Below are 14293 nucleotides of genomic sequence, written 5' to 3'. Positions count from 1 at the left end.
CCAAATCTGATGCAACCTCTCCACCACAGCATCCACTCCAGGACAATCCGAAGATTCCACCTGACCAGAAGAAAATCGAGGATGAAACCCCGAATTACAGAAAAAAGGAGACACCAAGGTGGCAGAGCTGGCCCGATTATTGAGGGCAAACTCCGCTAAAGGCAAAAAAGCAACCCAATCATCCTGATCTGCAGACACAAAACACCTCAAATATGTCTCCAAGGTCTGATTCGTCCGCTCGGTCTGGCCATTAGTCTGAGGATGGAAAGCAGACGAGAAAGACAAATCTATCCCCATCCTAGCACAGAATGCTCGCCAAAATCTAGACACGAATTGGGTTCCTCTGTCAGAAACGATATTCTCCGGAATACCATGCAAACGGACCACATTTTGAAAAAACAGAGGAACCAACTCGGAAGAAGAAGGCAACTTAGGCAGGGGAACCAAATGGACCATCTTAGAGAAACGGTCACACACCACCCAGATGACAGACATCTTCTGAGAAACAGGAAGATCCGAAATAAAATCCATCGAGATGTGCGTCCAGGGCCTCTTCGGGACAGGCAAGGGCAACAACAATCCACTAGCCCGAGAACAACAAGGCTTGGCCCGAGCACAAACGTCACAAGACTGCACAAAGCCTCGCACATCTCGAGACAGGGAAGGCCACCAGAAGGACCTTGCCACCAAATCCCTGGTACCAAAGATTCCAGGATGACCTGCCAACGCAGAAGAATGAACCTCAGAAATGACTCTACTGGTCCAATCATCAGGAACAAACAGTCTACCAGGTGGGCAACGATCAGATCTATCCGCCTGAAACTCCTGCAAGGCCCGCCGCAGGTCTGGAGAAACGGCAGACAATATCACTCCATCCTTAAGGATACCTGTAGGTTCAGAGTTACCAGGGGAGTCAGGCTCAAAACTCCTAGAAAGGGCATCCGCCTTAACATTCTTAGAACCCGGCAGGTAGGACACCACAAAATTAAACCGAGAGAAAAACAACGACCAGCGCGCCTGTCTAGGATTCAGGCGTCTGGCGGACTCAAGATAAATTAGATTTTTGTGGTCAGTCAATACCACCACCTGATGTCTAGCCCCCTCAAGCCAATGACGCCACTCCTCAAAAGCCCACTTCATGGCCAAAAGCTCCCGATTCCCAACATCATAATTCCGCTCGGCGGGCGAAAATTTACGCGAGAAAAAGGCACAAGGTCTCATCACGGAACAATCGGAACTTCTCTGCGACAAAACTGCCCCAGCTCCGATTTCAGAAGCGTCGACCTCAACCTGAAAAGGAAGAGCAACATCAGGCTGACGCAACACAGGGGCGGAAGAAAAGCGGCGCTTAAGCTCCCGAAAGGCCTCCACAGCAGCAGGGCACCAATCAGCAACATCAGCACCCTTCTTAGTCAAATCAGTCAATGGTTTAACAACATCAGAAAAACCAGCAATAAATCGACGATAAAAGTTAGCAAAGCCCAAAAATTTCTGAAGACTCTTAAGAGAAGAGGGTTGCGTCCAATCACAAATAGCCTGAACCTTGACAGGATCCATCTCGATGGAAGAGGGGGAAAAAATATATCCCAAAAAGGAAATCTTTTGAACCCCAAAAACGCACTTAGAACCCTTCACACACAAGGAATTAGACCGCAAAACCTGAAAAACCCTCCTGACCTGCTGGACATGAGAGTCCCAGTCATCCGAAAAAATAAAAATATCATCCAGATACACAATCATAAATTTATCCAAATAATCACGGAAAATGTCATGCATAAAGGACTGAAAGACTGAAGGGGCATTTGAAAGACCAAAAGGCATCACCAAATACTCAAAGTGGCCCTCGGGCGTATTAAATGCGGTCTTCCACTCATCCCCCTGCTTAATTCGCACCAAATTATACGCCCCACGGAGATCTATCTTAGAGAACCACTTGGCCCCCTTTATGCGAGCAAACAAATCAGTCAGCAGTGGCAACGGATATTGATATTTAACCGTGATTTTATTCAAAAGCCGATAATCAATACACGGTCTCAAAGAGCCATCTTTCTTAGCCACAAAGAAAAAAACGGCTCCTAAGGGAGATGACGAAGGACGAATATGTCCCTTTTCCAAGGACTCCTTTATATATTCTCGCATAGCAGCATGTTCAGGCACAGACAGATTAAATAAACGACCCTTAGGGTATTTACTACCCGGAATCAAATCTATGGCACAATCGCACTCCCGGTGCGGAGGTAATGAACCAAGCTTAGGTTCTTCAAAAACGTCACGATATTCAGTCAAGAATTCAGGAATCTCAGAGGGAATAGATGATGAAATGGAAACCACAGGTACGTCCCCATGCGTCCCCTTACATCCCCAGCTTAACACAGACATAGCTTTCCAGTCAAGGACTGGGTTATGAGATTGCAGCCATGGCAATCCAAGCACCAACACATCATGTAGGTTATACAGCACAAGAAAGCGAATAATCTCCTGATGATCCGGATTAATCCGCATAGTTACTTGTGTCCAGTATTGTGGTTTATTACTAGCCAATGGGGTGGAGTCAATCCCCTTCAGGGGTATAGGAGTTTCAAGAGGCTCCAAATCATACCCACAGCGTTTGGCAAAGGACCAATCCATAAGACTCAAAGCGGCGCCAGAGTCGACATAGGCATCCGCGGTAATAGATGATAAAGAACAAATCAGGGTCACAGATAGAATAAACTTAGACTGTAAAGTGCCAATTGAAACAGACTTATCAAGCTTCTTAGTACGCTTAGAGCATGCTGATATAACATGAGTTGAATCACCGCAATAGAAGCACAACCCATTTTTTCGTCTTAAATTCTGCCGTTCACTTCTGGACAGAATTCTATCACATTGCATATTCTCTGGCGTCTTCTCAGTAGACACCGCCAAATGGTGCACAGGTTTGCGCTCCCGCAGACGCCTATCGATCTGGATAGCCATTGTCATGGACTCATTCAGACCCGCAGGCACAGGGAACCCCACCATAACATCCTTAATGGCATCAGAGAGACCCTCTCTGAAATTCGCCGCCAGGGCGCACTCATTCCACTGAGTAAGCACAGCCCATTTACGGAATTTCTGGCAGTATATTTCAGCTTCGTCTTGCCCCTGAGATAGGGACATCAAGGCCTTTTCCGCCTGAAGCTCTAATTGAGGTTCCTCATAAAGCAACCCCAAGGCCAAAAAAAACGCATCCACATTGAGCAACGCAGGATCCCCTGGAGCCAATGCAAAAGCCCAATCCTGAGGGTCGCCCCGGAGCAAGGATATCACAATCCTGACCTGCTGAGCAGGATCTCCAGCAGAGCGAGATTTCAGGGACAAAAACAACTTGCAATTATTTTTGAAATTTTGAAAGCATGATCTATTCCCCGAGAAAAATTCAGGCAAAGGAATTCTAGGTTCAGATATAGGAACATGAACAACAAAATCTTGTAAATTTTGAACTTTCGTGGTGAGATTATTCAAACCTGCAGCTAAACTCTGAATATCCATTTTAAACAGGTGAACACAGAGCCAGTCCAGGATTAGAAGGAGAGAGAGAGAGAGAGAGAAAGGCTGCAATATAGGCAGACTTGCAAGAGATTCAATTACAAGCAAACTCAGAACTGAAGGGAAGGGGAAAAAAAAAAAAAAAAAATCTTCAGCAGACTTCTCTTTTCTCTCCTTTCTCTGTCAATTAATTTAACCCTTTTTGTGGCCGGTCAAACTGTTATGGTTCTCAATGGCAAGAGAACATAGCCCAGCAAACATACGTACTAGCTCTTGGAAGGATGGAAACTAAACTGACCATGAACTAAACCTGCCGCACAACTAACAGTAGCCGGGTAGCGTTGCCTGCGTTTTATCCCTAGACGCCCAGCGCCGGCCGGAGGACTAACTAATCCTGGCAGAGGAAAATATAGTCCTGGCTCACCTCTAGAGAAATTTCCCCGATAGGCAGACAGAGGCCCCCACATATATTGGCGGTGATTTTAGATGAAATGACAAACGTAGTATGAAAATAGGTTTAGCAAAATTGAGGTCCGCTTACTAGATAGCAGGAAGACAGAAAGGGCACTTTCATGGTCAGCTGAAAACCCTATCAAAATACCATCCTGAAATTACTTTAAGACTCTAGTATTAACTCATAACATCAGAGTGGCAATTTCAGATCACAAGAGCTTTCCAGACACAGAAACGAAACTACAGCTGTGAACTGGAACAAAATGCAAAAACAAACGAGGACTAAAGTCCAACTTAACTGGGAGTTGTCTAGCAGCAGGAACATGCACAGAAAGGCTTCTGATTACAATGTTGACCGGCATGGAAGTGACAGAGGAGCAAGGTTAAATAGCGACTCCCACATCCTGATGGAAACAGGTGAACAGAGGGGATGATGCACACCAGTTCAATTCCACCAGTGGCCACCGGGGGAGCCCAAAATCCAATTTCACAACAGAGTGCCTCGGGAGAGACAGAGCGCTATTTGCCTCCCAGAGCGCAGATTTTCCTAGACTAGTTTGTGGATTCCATATAAAGAGCCCCTAAGTGCTAGAAAAGCAAAATCCCCCCTCAAGTGACCCCATTTTGGAAATTATAACCCTTTGGGAATTTATCTACAGCTGTAGTGACGATTTTGACTCCACGGGTGTTTCCCAGAAACAGGCAGCTGTGGCTGTTGCTGAGTGAAAATTGCAAACTGCCATTGTAGTGACCAGTACGCTGTAGTGACCAGTACACTGCAGTGACCAGTACATTATGCCTAGCTCATGCTTCTGGAGACACGCACCTATAAATTAGGTGTCTCTCATCACTATAGAAATGGCAAACATATGGGCACTATTTGTGGCTTAGGTATCACGACGCTCGGGTAGTATTGCTGCTGCAGGGGAAACTGCACCCAACAGCAATGGAGCTGGACTAGACGCCGAGTTACTAACCTGATCACCAACGGGACCTTACACATGTGACAGAGTGATCAGGTAAAACAACAGGACCTTAGACATGTGACAGAGTGGGAGGAGGTCAGGGGGACGGAGCTGGATGCCGGGAAACAGAGAAGGGACAAGCAGAGGTCGAAGCCAGGAGATAACGAGATACCAGCAGGGAGAGTCAGGGAATATTCAGAAGCCAAGCCAGGGGTCAGTAATCCAGGAAAACGAATTGAGTAAAGCACGGAAAGCAAGAACACTATGCAAGCTGGCACACTCTCCAGAGGTCAAGCATACAGACTGAAGTAAACCTATAGCTGACAAGGATACCAGGTTAGCAGCGAGTATAAATAGCCCTCCCATCTTGAAAGAGAGGCTAACAACATTAAACCTGAGAGAACAGGACATTAACCATGTCCTAACCATGACATTAGGCACACTTGGGCTCAGAAGGGAGGTGGCATTTGGATTTGGAAGCACAGAATTTCTTTTGGCGGGTGAGGAGCCATTTCACATTTCAAGAGCCTTTGTGCTACTAGTAACGTGGAAGCCACCTATATTTCTGTTGACAGATGACAGATCTGAGTGGGGACTTGCTTTTTTGTAGATTCACTGGAAGCTTTTATTGGGAACATTTTACATAACGTTTGGGATCACAGTTATCTGGCTTTCAACGCTGACCACTTACTTTGGGGTTTCCATCTAAATCTCTGAGTGACGAAACCCCAGATGGATCCATTCACTATAGTGAGGCAGCAGAGTTACTCTGGACTCCATCTGGCTTCTGTTCCGCTGTGTCCTTTTCAGAAGTGCACAAAACTGTGGCCGATGGCACTTTTATGCAATCCTAAAAAGACGGACACCGCTGGATCACAGGTTAGACGGCATTCACAGTGACTCCATCTGCCTCATTATAGGGAATCTTCAGCCAGAGGTTCTGTCTGAATCATGTATTTCTGAGATTTACATGAAAACCCCGGTGTAAGCGCTCAGCGCAGAGCGCAGGATAAATGTGCGCCGAGCCTTACTGCGATCTTTGGGAGGCAGAATTAAAAAATCAACAGCATGTGAAGAATTGGTTTTAATTTTTTTATGCCATTCCTCATGCGGCATAAGAGATTAGGCACTTTCTTCTTCGGGTCGGTGCGACTACAGCGATACCAGATTTATATCGGGTTTTTACGTTTGGCTGCTGTCACACACTAAAAGACGCTTTTTATTGTGAAAACTAGCTTTGGTGTCACCATATTTTGAGAGCTATAATTTTTTTATATTTTGGTCGACAGAGTCATGTGAGGGCTTGTTTTTGGCGGGACAAGCTGACATTTCTATTGGTACCATTTATCACTTTCTATTCCGATTTTAGGGAGACCGAATGATAAAAACCAGCAATTCAGGAATTGTGTTTATTTTTTCAGGAATTGTTTTCGTGGGCATTGCTGTGGGGTGTTAGCTCTCACATATAGCTGACACCCGCTTGCGATTGCCGCGGCGCTCAGTGTGAAGCCACACGATCGCGGCGCCGTATTAGCACTGCTCTGGGCATAAATGCACCTTCTCGCAGAGCAGTACTAGTACGGCGAAGGTCGCAAAGGGGTTAAAAAGCACCCGTTTACCTTTTATGTTTGAATTCTTGTATTTTGAGAAACTATCTGATAATCCTCAACAGTGATCATTAATATTTCATTGACTTTTACATGACATGATTATTCAAATTTTAAACTCCTTAATGCCAATTGGGTCTAAGCGACTCCCAGTTCTTGACCACATATGGGATATTGGCATACTCAGGGTAAATTGTGTAACAAATTGTACCATTTATTTTCTTCTATTATCCCTTTTGAAAATTAAAAACTTGGGGCCAAAGCAACATTATACTGGAAAAAATGGTAATTTTCCATTTACTCAACCCAATGTTTTACGATTCTGCAAATCACCCTAAAGGTTATAAATGCTCACCACATACCTAGATGAATTTCTCCAGAGGTGTAGTTTTCAAAATGGGGTCACTTGTCAGGGTTTCTGATGTTTGACGTGTCAGGGATTCTTCAAATATGACATGGCATCCGCAATCTATTCCAGCCAAAATTGCACTCCAGAATTCACATGGCGCTTCTTCCCTTCTGAGCCCTGCCTTGTGCTCAAACAGTAGTTTTCCACCACATATGGGGGATCTGTGTACTCAGGACAAACTGCATAACAAATTGTACAGTCCATTTTCCAATGTAACCCTTGTAAAAATGAAAATTTTGATGCTAAAACAACATTTTTCGAGGGGAAAATGTATTTTGTTTCATTTTCATGGCTCAACGTTATAAAATTCCATGAAGCACCTGGGGGTTCAACGTGCTCAACACACCTCTGGATAAGTTCCTTGAGAGGTATAGTTTCCAAAATGGGGTCACTTGTGAGGATTTTCTACTGTTTAGGCACATCAGGGTCTTTGAAAACACAACATGGCGTCCACTAATTATTCGAGGGAATTTTGAACTCTAAAAGTCAAATGGTTTTGCTTCCCTTCTGAGTCCTGCCGTGTGGCCAAACTGTAGTTTTCCCTCACCTATGGGGTATTGATGTACTCTGGATAAATTGCACATCAAATTGTACAGCCCATTTTCTCCTGTTACCCTTGTAAAAATTACAAATTTAGTGCTACAACATTTTTGCTTGAAAATTTTTTTTTCACGTCTCAATGTAATAAAATTCTGTGAAGCTCCTCTAGATAAGTTCCTTGAGGGGTGTAGTTTCCAAAATGGAGTCACTTGTGGGGGGTTTACACTGTTTAGGCACATCAGGGTCTCTGCAAACACATCATGGCGTCTGCTATCTATTTCAGCGAACTTTGCTCTACAAAAGTCAAATGGTGCTCCTTCCCTTCCGAGCACTGCCGTGCACCCGTGTAGTTTTCCACCACATATGGAGTATTGGTATACTGAGGAGAAATTGCACAATTTGTATGGTCAATTTCATCTGTTAATCTTGTGACATTTTTGTGGGAAAAATTTAAATTTTCCTTTATTCTTTCCACATTGCTTTAATTCCTGTGAAGCAGGGTTAATAAACTTCTTAAATATGGTTTTGAGCATTTTGAGGGGTGCAGTTCATAGAATGTTGTCACTTTTCAAAATTTTGTTGGAAAAATGAAAAATTGCTGATAAACTTTTAACCCTTCTTCCTTCTTAAGAAAAAAAAATGTTTCAATAACAATGCTGATGTAAAGTAGACCTAGCCACTCCACATAGCAACCAATCACTAAGCATCTTTCATTTCACCAGAGCTGTTTATAAGAAGCTGAGCTGTGATTGGTTGCTATGAGCAACAGTTTTCCTTGTAGACAGTTGTGGTAACTGAGGCCTATTCTTCTTATCATTTCTATGGTATTATCGTCCTTCTGTAAAGCTGGAAATAACATAATTTATTACCATGCCGACACAGACCACCCTCTGACACAGACTGCAGGGGGAGCCCAGTATCACACAAGATAGGATTAGATACATGGCTCAGCAGACTGTATCACACAGGATAGGATTAGATACACATCCCAGTATCACACAGGACAGAATTAGATACACAGCTCAGCAGACAGTATCACACAGGATAGGATTAGATACACAGCTCAGCAGTCAGTAACACGGGATAGGATTAGATAAACAGCTCAGCAGACAGTTGTCAGGACTCTGAACATTTTTATTACCTTTTGTGCATTACTGCCCTTTTCCAAGATGGTGTCTTTGCTCTCATGTGCAATGTGTCTTCCTGCTATAAAACTCCACCCCAACCTTCAGTCTGTGCTAGAGTATTCTGCCTTGCATCCAGCTCCTGACTCTGATGACTCCCTGGCTATATACCTGCTCCTGTGAACCTGTGTGGTGATCCTGCTGCTCTGCTCTGAGTTCCTGCTGCATACACCAGTTTCCAGTAATCCTCCTTCATCTGCTGCTTGTGTTTACTTCCATCTGCAGTTGCTGGACATGTAAGCTGTTGCTGCTCTGCAAAAACCTGAGACTATTAACCATGCCTCCCTGGTTGAGCTAAGATATTATTTGAACTGCCTTATAAGCATATCTATCTGTGTTTGGACTAAGACAAGGACTTATTCGTGTCAAGTATCCTCAAGAATAACTGTGCTTCATAGACTTTCTGCTTGATTGCATTTTCCTCTGAAGTTTCCTATAGACTGTTAAGCTGCGTTTAATATTTACACCAAGTGTTGTGGACTTGAGTTTCTCTCTGCACCTGTTTGAATCACCGTGTGATAATATAGACTTTACCACTTATAAGACTGTGTCCTGTAGTTGTCTTTTGCCACACAAAGAGTCTCCTGAGTTATCCCCTATAATTATTACAGGATACTCTAGCCAGAAAAGAGGAGACTGCTGGAACAATGACTGCAGAAAGCAGATTAGAGCAGGTGTTTTCCATAATTAGATCACTGCAGAAAGATGTGGAAGGTCTGCAAAAGAAGTTTGGAAGCTTTGAACACAATCAACAAGTGTTTGGACAAACTTTGCAGGACTTAAGCAACCGCATGGCAGCCCAGGAAAACAAACTTGTTGGCATAGAGTCCCAGTATGGACGAGCTTTTCAGGACATAAGCACGCAAATAGCTGCACAAGTGACTTTACCATCTGGGCAACCGCCACCAGCTAGCCCACCTAAGTTGCCCCATTCAGATTTAATGGTGATCGCGACAAATTTCGTGGCTTTGTGAATCAATGTATGCTATATTTTGATGTGCATGCTGACCGTTTTCCTAATGATAGATCCTAAGTATTGTGTGTAATAATTCTGCTGACCACACGAGCGCTCGCCTGGGTGAATCCGATGATTGAGTCTCGTGACCCACGGTTAAATAACTTGGATGATTTCTTGGCTGCTATGGCATTAATGTTTGATGATCCTAATCGTCGTGCAACCGCTGAATCTGCTTTATTGTCTTTACGCCAGGCAAAACGTTCTGTTATTGAGTATGCCACTGAATTCAGGAGATTAGCGGTAGATACCAATTGGGACAGTTATGCACAATTGCCTATTTTTAAAAGGCGTCTGTCTAGTGTTGTAAAAGATGAAATAGCTCGCTCTGAGTCACCACAAGAGCTAGAGACATTTATACAGCATTGTGTGCGCATAGACATTCGCCTTACTGAACGTAGGCAGGAGAAGTTTGCTGCATATAACCGTATTTCTAACTTTTCCCTTCCTTCCAAATAGCCTGCAGGTAAAACCTCTGGGGAGGTGGAGGAGGTGCCTATGCAAATTGATTCCGTTCAGAGGCGAGAGATTAGTGAGCACCGGGATCATCGCCTTCGTGAAAGTCTATGTTTCTACTGCGGTCACTTGACTCAGGTGGCAATTTCAGGATATCGCATTTGCCAAGGAACATGGTATTGAAATTCAGCAAAGAGCCTCTCCAATTACCATGAAAATAGTGGATGGGTCACCTTTAATCTCTGGGCCTGTGGATCAGGAGACCGCACCCCTTGAAATTTTGTTGGAGCCTAATCATCAGGAGCAACTTTCTTTCTTGCTAGTTTCTTCTCCTCATTTTCCTCTGATTTTAGGCATTCCTTGGTTGCGTTCTCAGAACCCAATTATCAACTGGGAGACCAAGGAGATTATCTTTCCAACCAGGAGCAACTCAGCGTTAACAGAAGCTGTCCCTGAGTCCACGGCTATGGAACCACATGTACAGGTATTTTCTTTACCTCCAGCATATAAAAAGTTCTCTGACATCTGTGACAAGAAGAATGCAGATCAGCTTCCTCCACACAGGCATTATGACTGTCCCATTGAGTTGCTTCCTGGGGCAGCTATTCCTTTTGGTAACGTATACCCTTTGGCGGCACCTGAGCTTCAAGCCTTAAAAGAGTATATTGATGAAAATCTGGCCAAAGGTTTCATACGTCCTTCTTTCTCACCAGCAGGGGCACCTATCTTTTTTGTAAAGAAGAAGGATGGGACCCTGAGACCCTGTGTTGACTATCGGGAACTCAATAAGGTAACCGTACGAAACCGTTACCCTTTGCCTCTGATTCGCAAATTACTGGAAAGAGTCCGCCATGCTAAGGTGTTCTCTAAACTGGATCTTCGTGGGGCTTATAATTTGGTGCGTATTCGTCCAGGGGATGAGTGGAAGACAGCATTCAGATGCCGGTATGGACACTTTGAATCTCTTGTGATGCCCTTCGGGCTTTGTAACGCCCCTGCAACGTTTCAACACCTTGCTAATGACATTTTCAGAGATTTGTTGGACCAGTTTGTAGTGATCTATTTGGACGATATACTAATCTTTTCTGACTCTCTACAGGAACATGAAGAACATGTCAAAACTGTTTTAAGATGTCTGAAAGAGAACCATCTGTATATTAAGCCGGAGAAATGCGAGTTCCATCATTCTGAGATACAGTTCTTAGGTTATATCATCTCTCCTTAGGGGCTGAACATGGAATCTGGTAAGATTCAGGCTATCCTTGACTGGCCGGTACCCAAGAACATTAAGGAGGTCCAACATTTTATTGGCTTTGCAAATTTCTACAGACGCTTCATTCAAAATTTTTCTGATATTGTCCGTCCCATTACTTCCTTGACAAAGAAGGAAAAGCCCTTTTGTAAGTGGTCATCACAGGCTCAAGAAGCTTTTGATCGGCTTAAGATTTGTTTCACATCAGCACCGCTGTTGATACACCCAGATCCAACACTTTCTTTCATTGTGGAGGTGGACGCTTCTGATAATGCTTTGGGGGCTATTCTCTCCCAAAGAACTGGAGAGAAGGCTCTGCTACATCCTTGTGCTTTCTTTTCCGGTAGACTAACCTCAGCAGAGAAGAATTACGACGTGGGAGACAAGGAATTGCTGGCTATTATTGCGGCTTTCAAAGAAGGGAGGCATCATCTGCAAGGAGCTGCACAACAGATCATAGTGCTAACTGACCATCGCAATTTAGAGTTCCGTAGATCCACTAGATGTCTTTCTCCTCGTCAGGCTCGTTGGAACTTATTTTTAAATCAATTTAACTTTGTTATCTCGTACTGTCCAGGTTCTCGTAATGGGAAGGCTGATGCTTTATCCCGAATCCATGCTGCGGATTCCGTACCTGGAGCCCCGTCCAAGACCATTCTATCTGATGCCTATTTAATCGGAGTTATCCACGATGAGGACTTATGGAAGGAGTGCAGGGAGGCCTATGACGGTGATGTATTTCTGGCCAACCCACCTGTGGATATTAATCTTGTCTTTAAGGGTGGCATGTGGTTCAGAGATCGATGTATCTACGTCCCTGAGGTCGTCCGTCTGCAGATCCTCAAGTTGGTACATGACTCCAAGTTGGCTGGTCACAGGGGGGTACAGAAGACTCAAGAGTTCCTGAGCCGATTCTTCTGGTGGCCAACTTGCCTGAAGGATACCAAGGACTATGTTCTCTCTTGCGAGGTATGTGCTCATTACAAGACTCCTCATGTGGCACCTACGGGTCTTCTACAACCATTACCTGTTCCATCCCGCCCTTGGGGTCTATATCAATGGACTTTATTGTGGAGCTGCCTACATCGGGGGGCATGAATACAATCATGGTGGTAGTTGATCGCCTGACTAAAGCTGCTCATTTTGTTCCATGCAGCGGCCTCCCCTCAGCTAAAGATACAGTGAACTTGGTTATACAGAATGTCTTTCGGTTGCATGGGGTTCCGGATGAGATCATCTCTGACCATGGAGTGCAGTTCACTTCAAGATTCTGGAAGGGGTTTTGCTCTGCACTCAATATTAATGTCTGTCTCTCTTCCGCTTACCATCCCCAGACAAATGGTCAGACAGAGCGTACCAACCAGACGCTGAAACAATATCTAAGATGCTATGTCAACCATCTCCAGGATGATTGGTTGGAGTTGCTGCCGTTAGCCGAATTTTCATATAACAATTCTAAGAGCGCCTCCACTAAATTTACACCTTTCTTTGCCAATCTGGGTTATCATCCGTGTATTTTACCTAGGTCTCCAATTAATTCTCCGGTTCCGGCAGTGGAGGAAAGGCTGACTGCGATGAGGCAAAATCTGGAGGTTCTGAAGGAATCCCTGACCACAGCTCAAGAACGTTATAAGAGATCGGCTGATAGATTCCGTAAACCTGCACCCATGTTCAAGGTAGGAGATTCCGTGTGGTTAGCAACTAAGAATCTGAAGTTAAACGTTCCTTCACAAAAAATTGGACAGAAATTCATTGGCCCTTTCAAGATCAACGGTATTGTGAGCTCTCTGGCCTGCCGGCTGAAGCTGCCTAGGACTATGAAGGTACACCCAGTTTTTCATGTATCTTTACTAAAACCTGTATCTCCTAATACCTTCCAGGGACGTATTGTGCCACCTCCGCAGCCTGTGGTGATTGATGGGTAAGAACAATTTGTGGTGGAGGAAATTGTTGATTCCAGGATTCGCAGGAATCGGCTCCAATATCTGATAAGATGGCAGGGATATTCCCCTGAGGAAGACTCTTGGGAACCTGTGGAAAACATCAATGCCCAACAGAAGATTTCTCATTTTCATCAGAGATTCTCTGAGAAACCAGGTCCAGGATCGTCCTGAGGCCGCTTCTAAGGAGGGAGTAATGTCAGGACTCTGAACATTTTTATTACCTTTTGTGCATTACTACCCTTTTCCAAGATGGCATCTTTGGTCTCATGTGCACTGTGTCTTCCTGCTATAAAACTCCACCCCAGCCTTCAGTCTGTGCTAGAGTATTCTGTCTTGCATCCAGCTCCTGACTCTGGTGACTCCCTGGCTATATACCTGCTCCTGTGAACCTGTGTGGTGATCCTGCTGCTCTGCTCTGAGTTCCTGCTGCATACACCAGTTTCCAGTAATCCTCCTTCATCTGCTGCTCGTGTTTACTTCCATCTGCATTTGCTGGACATGTAAGCTGTTGCTGCTCTGCAAAAACCTGAGACTATTAACCAGGCTTCCCTGGTTGAGCTAAGATATTATTTGAACTGCCTTATAAGCATATCTATCTGTGTTTGGACTAAGACAAGGACTTATTTGTGTCAAGTATCCTCAAGAATAACTGTGCTTCATAGACTTTCTGCTTGATTGCATTTTCCTCTGAAGTTTCCTATAGACTGTTAAGCTGCGTTTAATATTTACACCAAGTGTTGTGGACTTGAGTTTCTCTCTGCACCTGTTTGAATCACCGTGTGATAATATAGACTTTACCACTTATAAGACTGTGTCCTGTAGTTGTCTTGTTCCACGCAAAGAGTCTCCTGAGTTATCCCCTATAATTATTACAACAGTATCACACGGGATAGGATTAGATACATGGCTCAGCAGACTGTATCACACAAGATAGGATTAGATACACGGCTCAGCACACA

The sequence above is a fragment of the Ranitomeya variabilis genome, chromosome 5 (genome assembly GCF_051348905.1).
Source record: "Ranitomeya variabilis isolate aRanVar5 chromosome 5, aRanVar5.hap1, whole genome shotgun sequence".
Classification (NCBI taxonomy): domain Eukaryota; kingdom Metazoa; phylum Chordata; class Amphibia; order Anura; family Dendrobatidae; genus Ranitomeya; species Ranitomeya variabilis.
Note: the sequence above shows the minus strand (reverse complement) of the source record.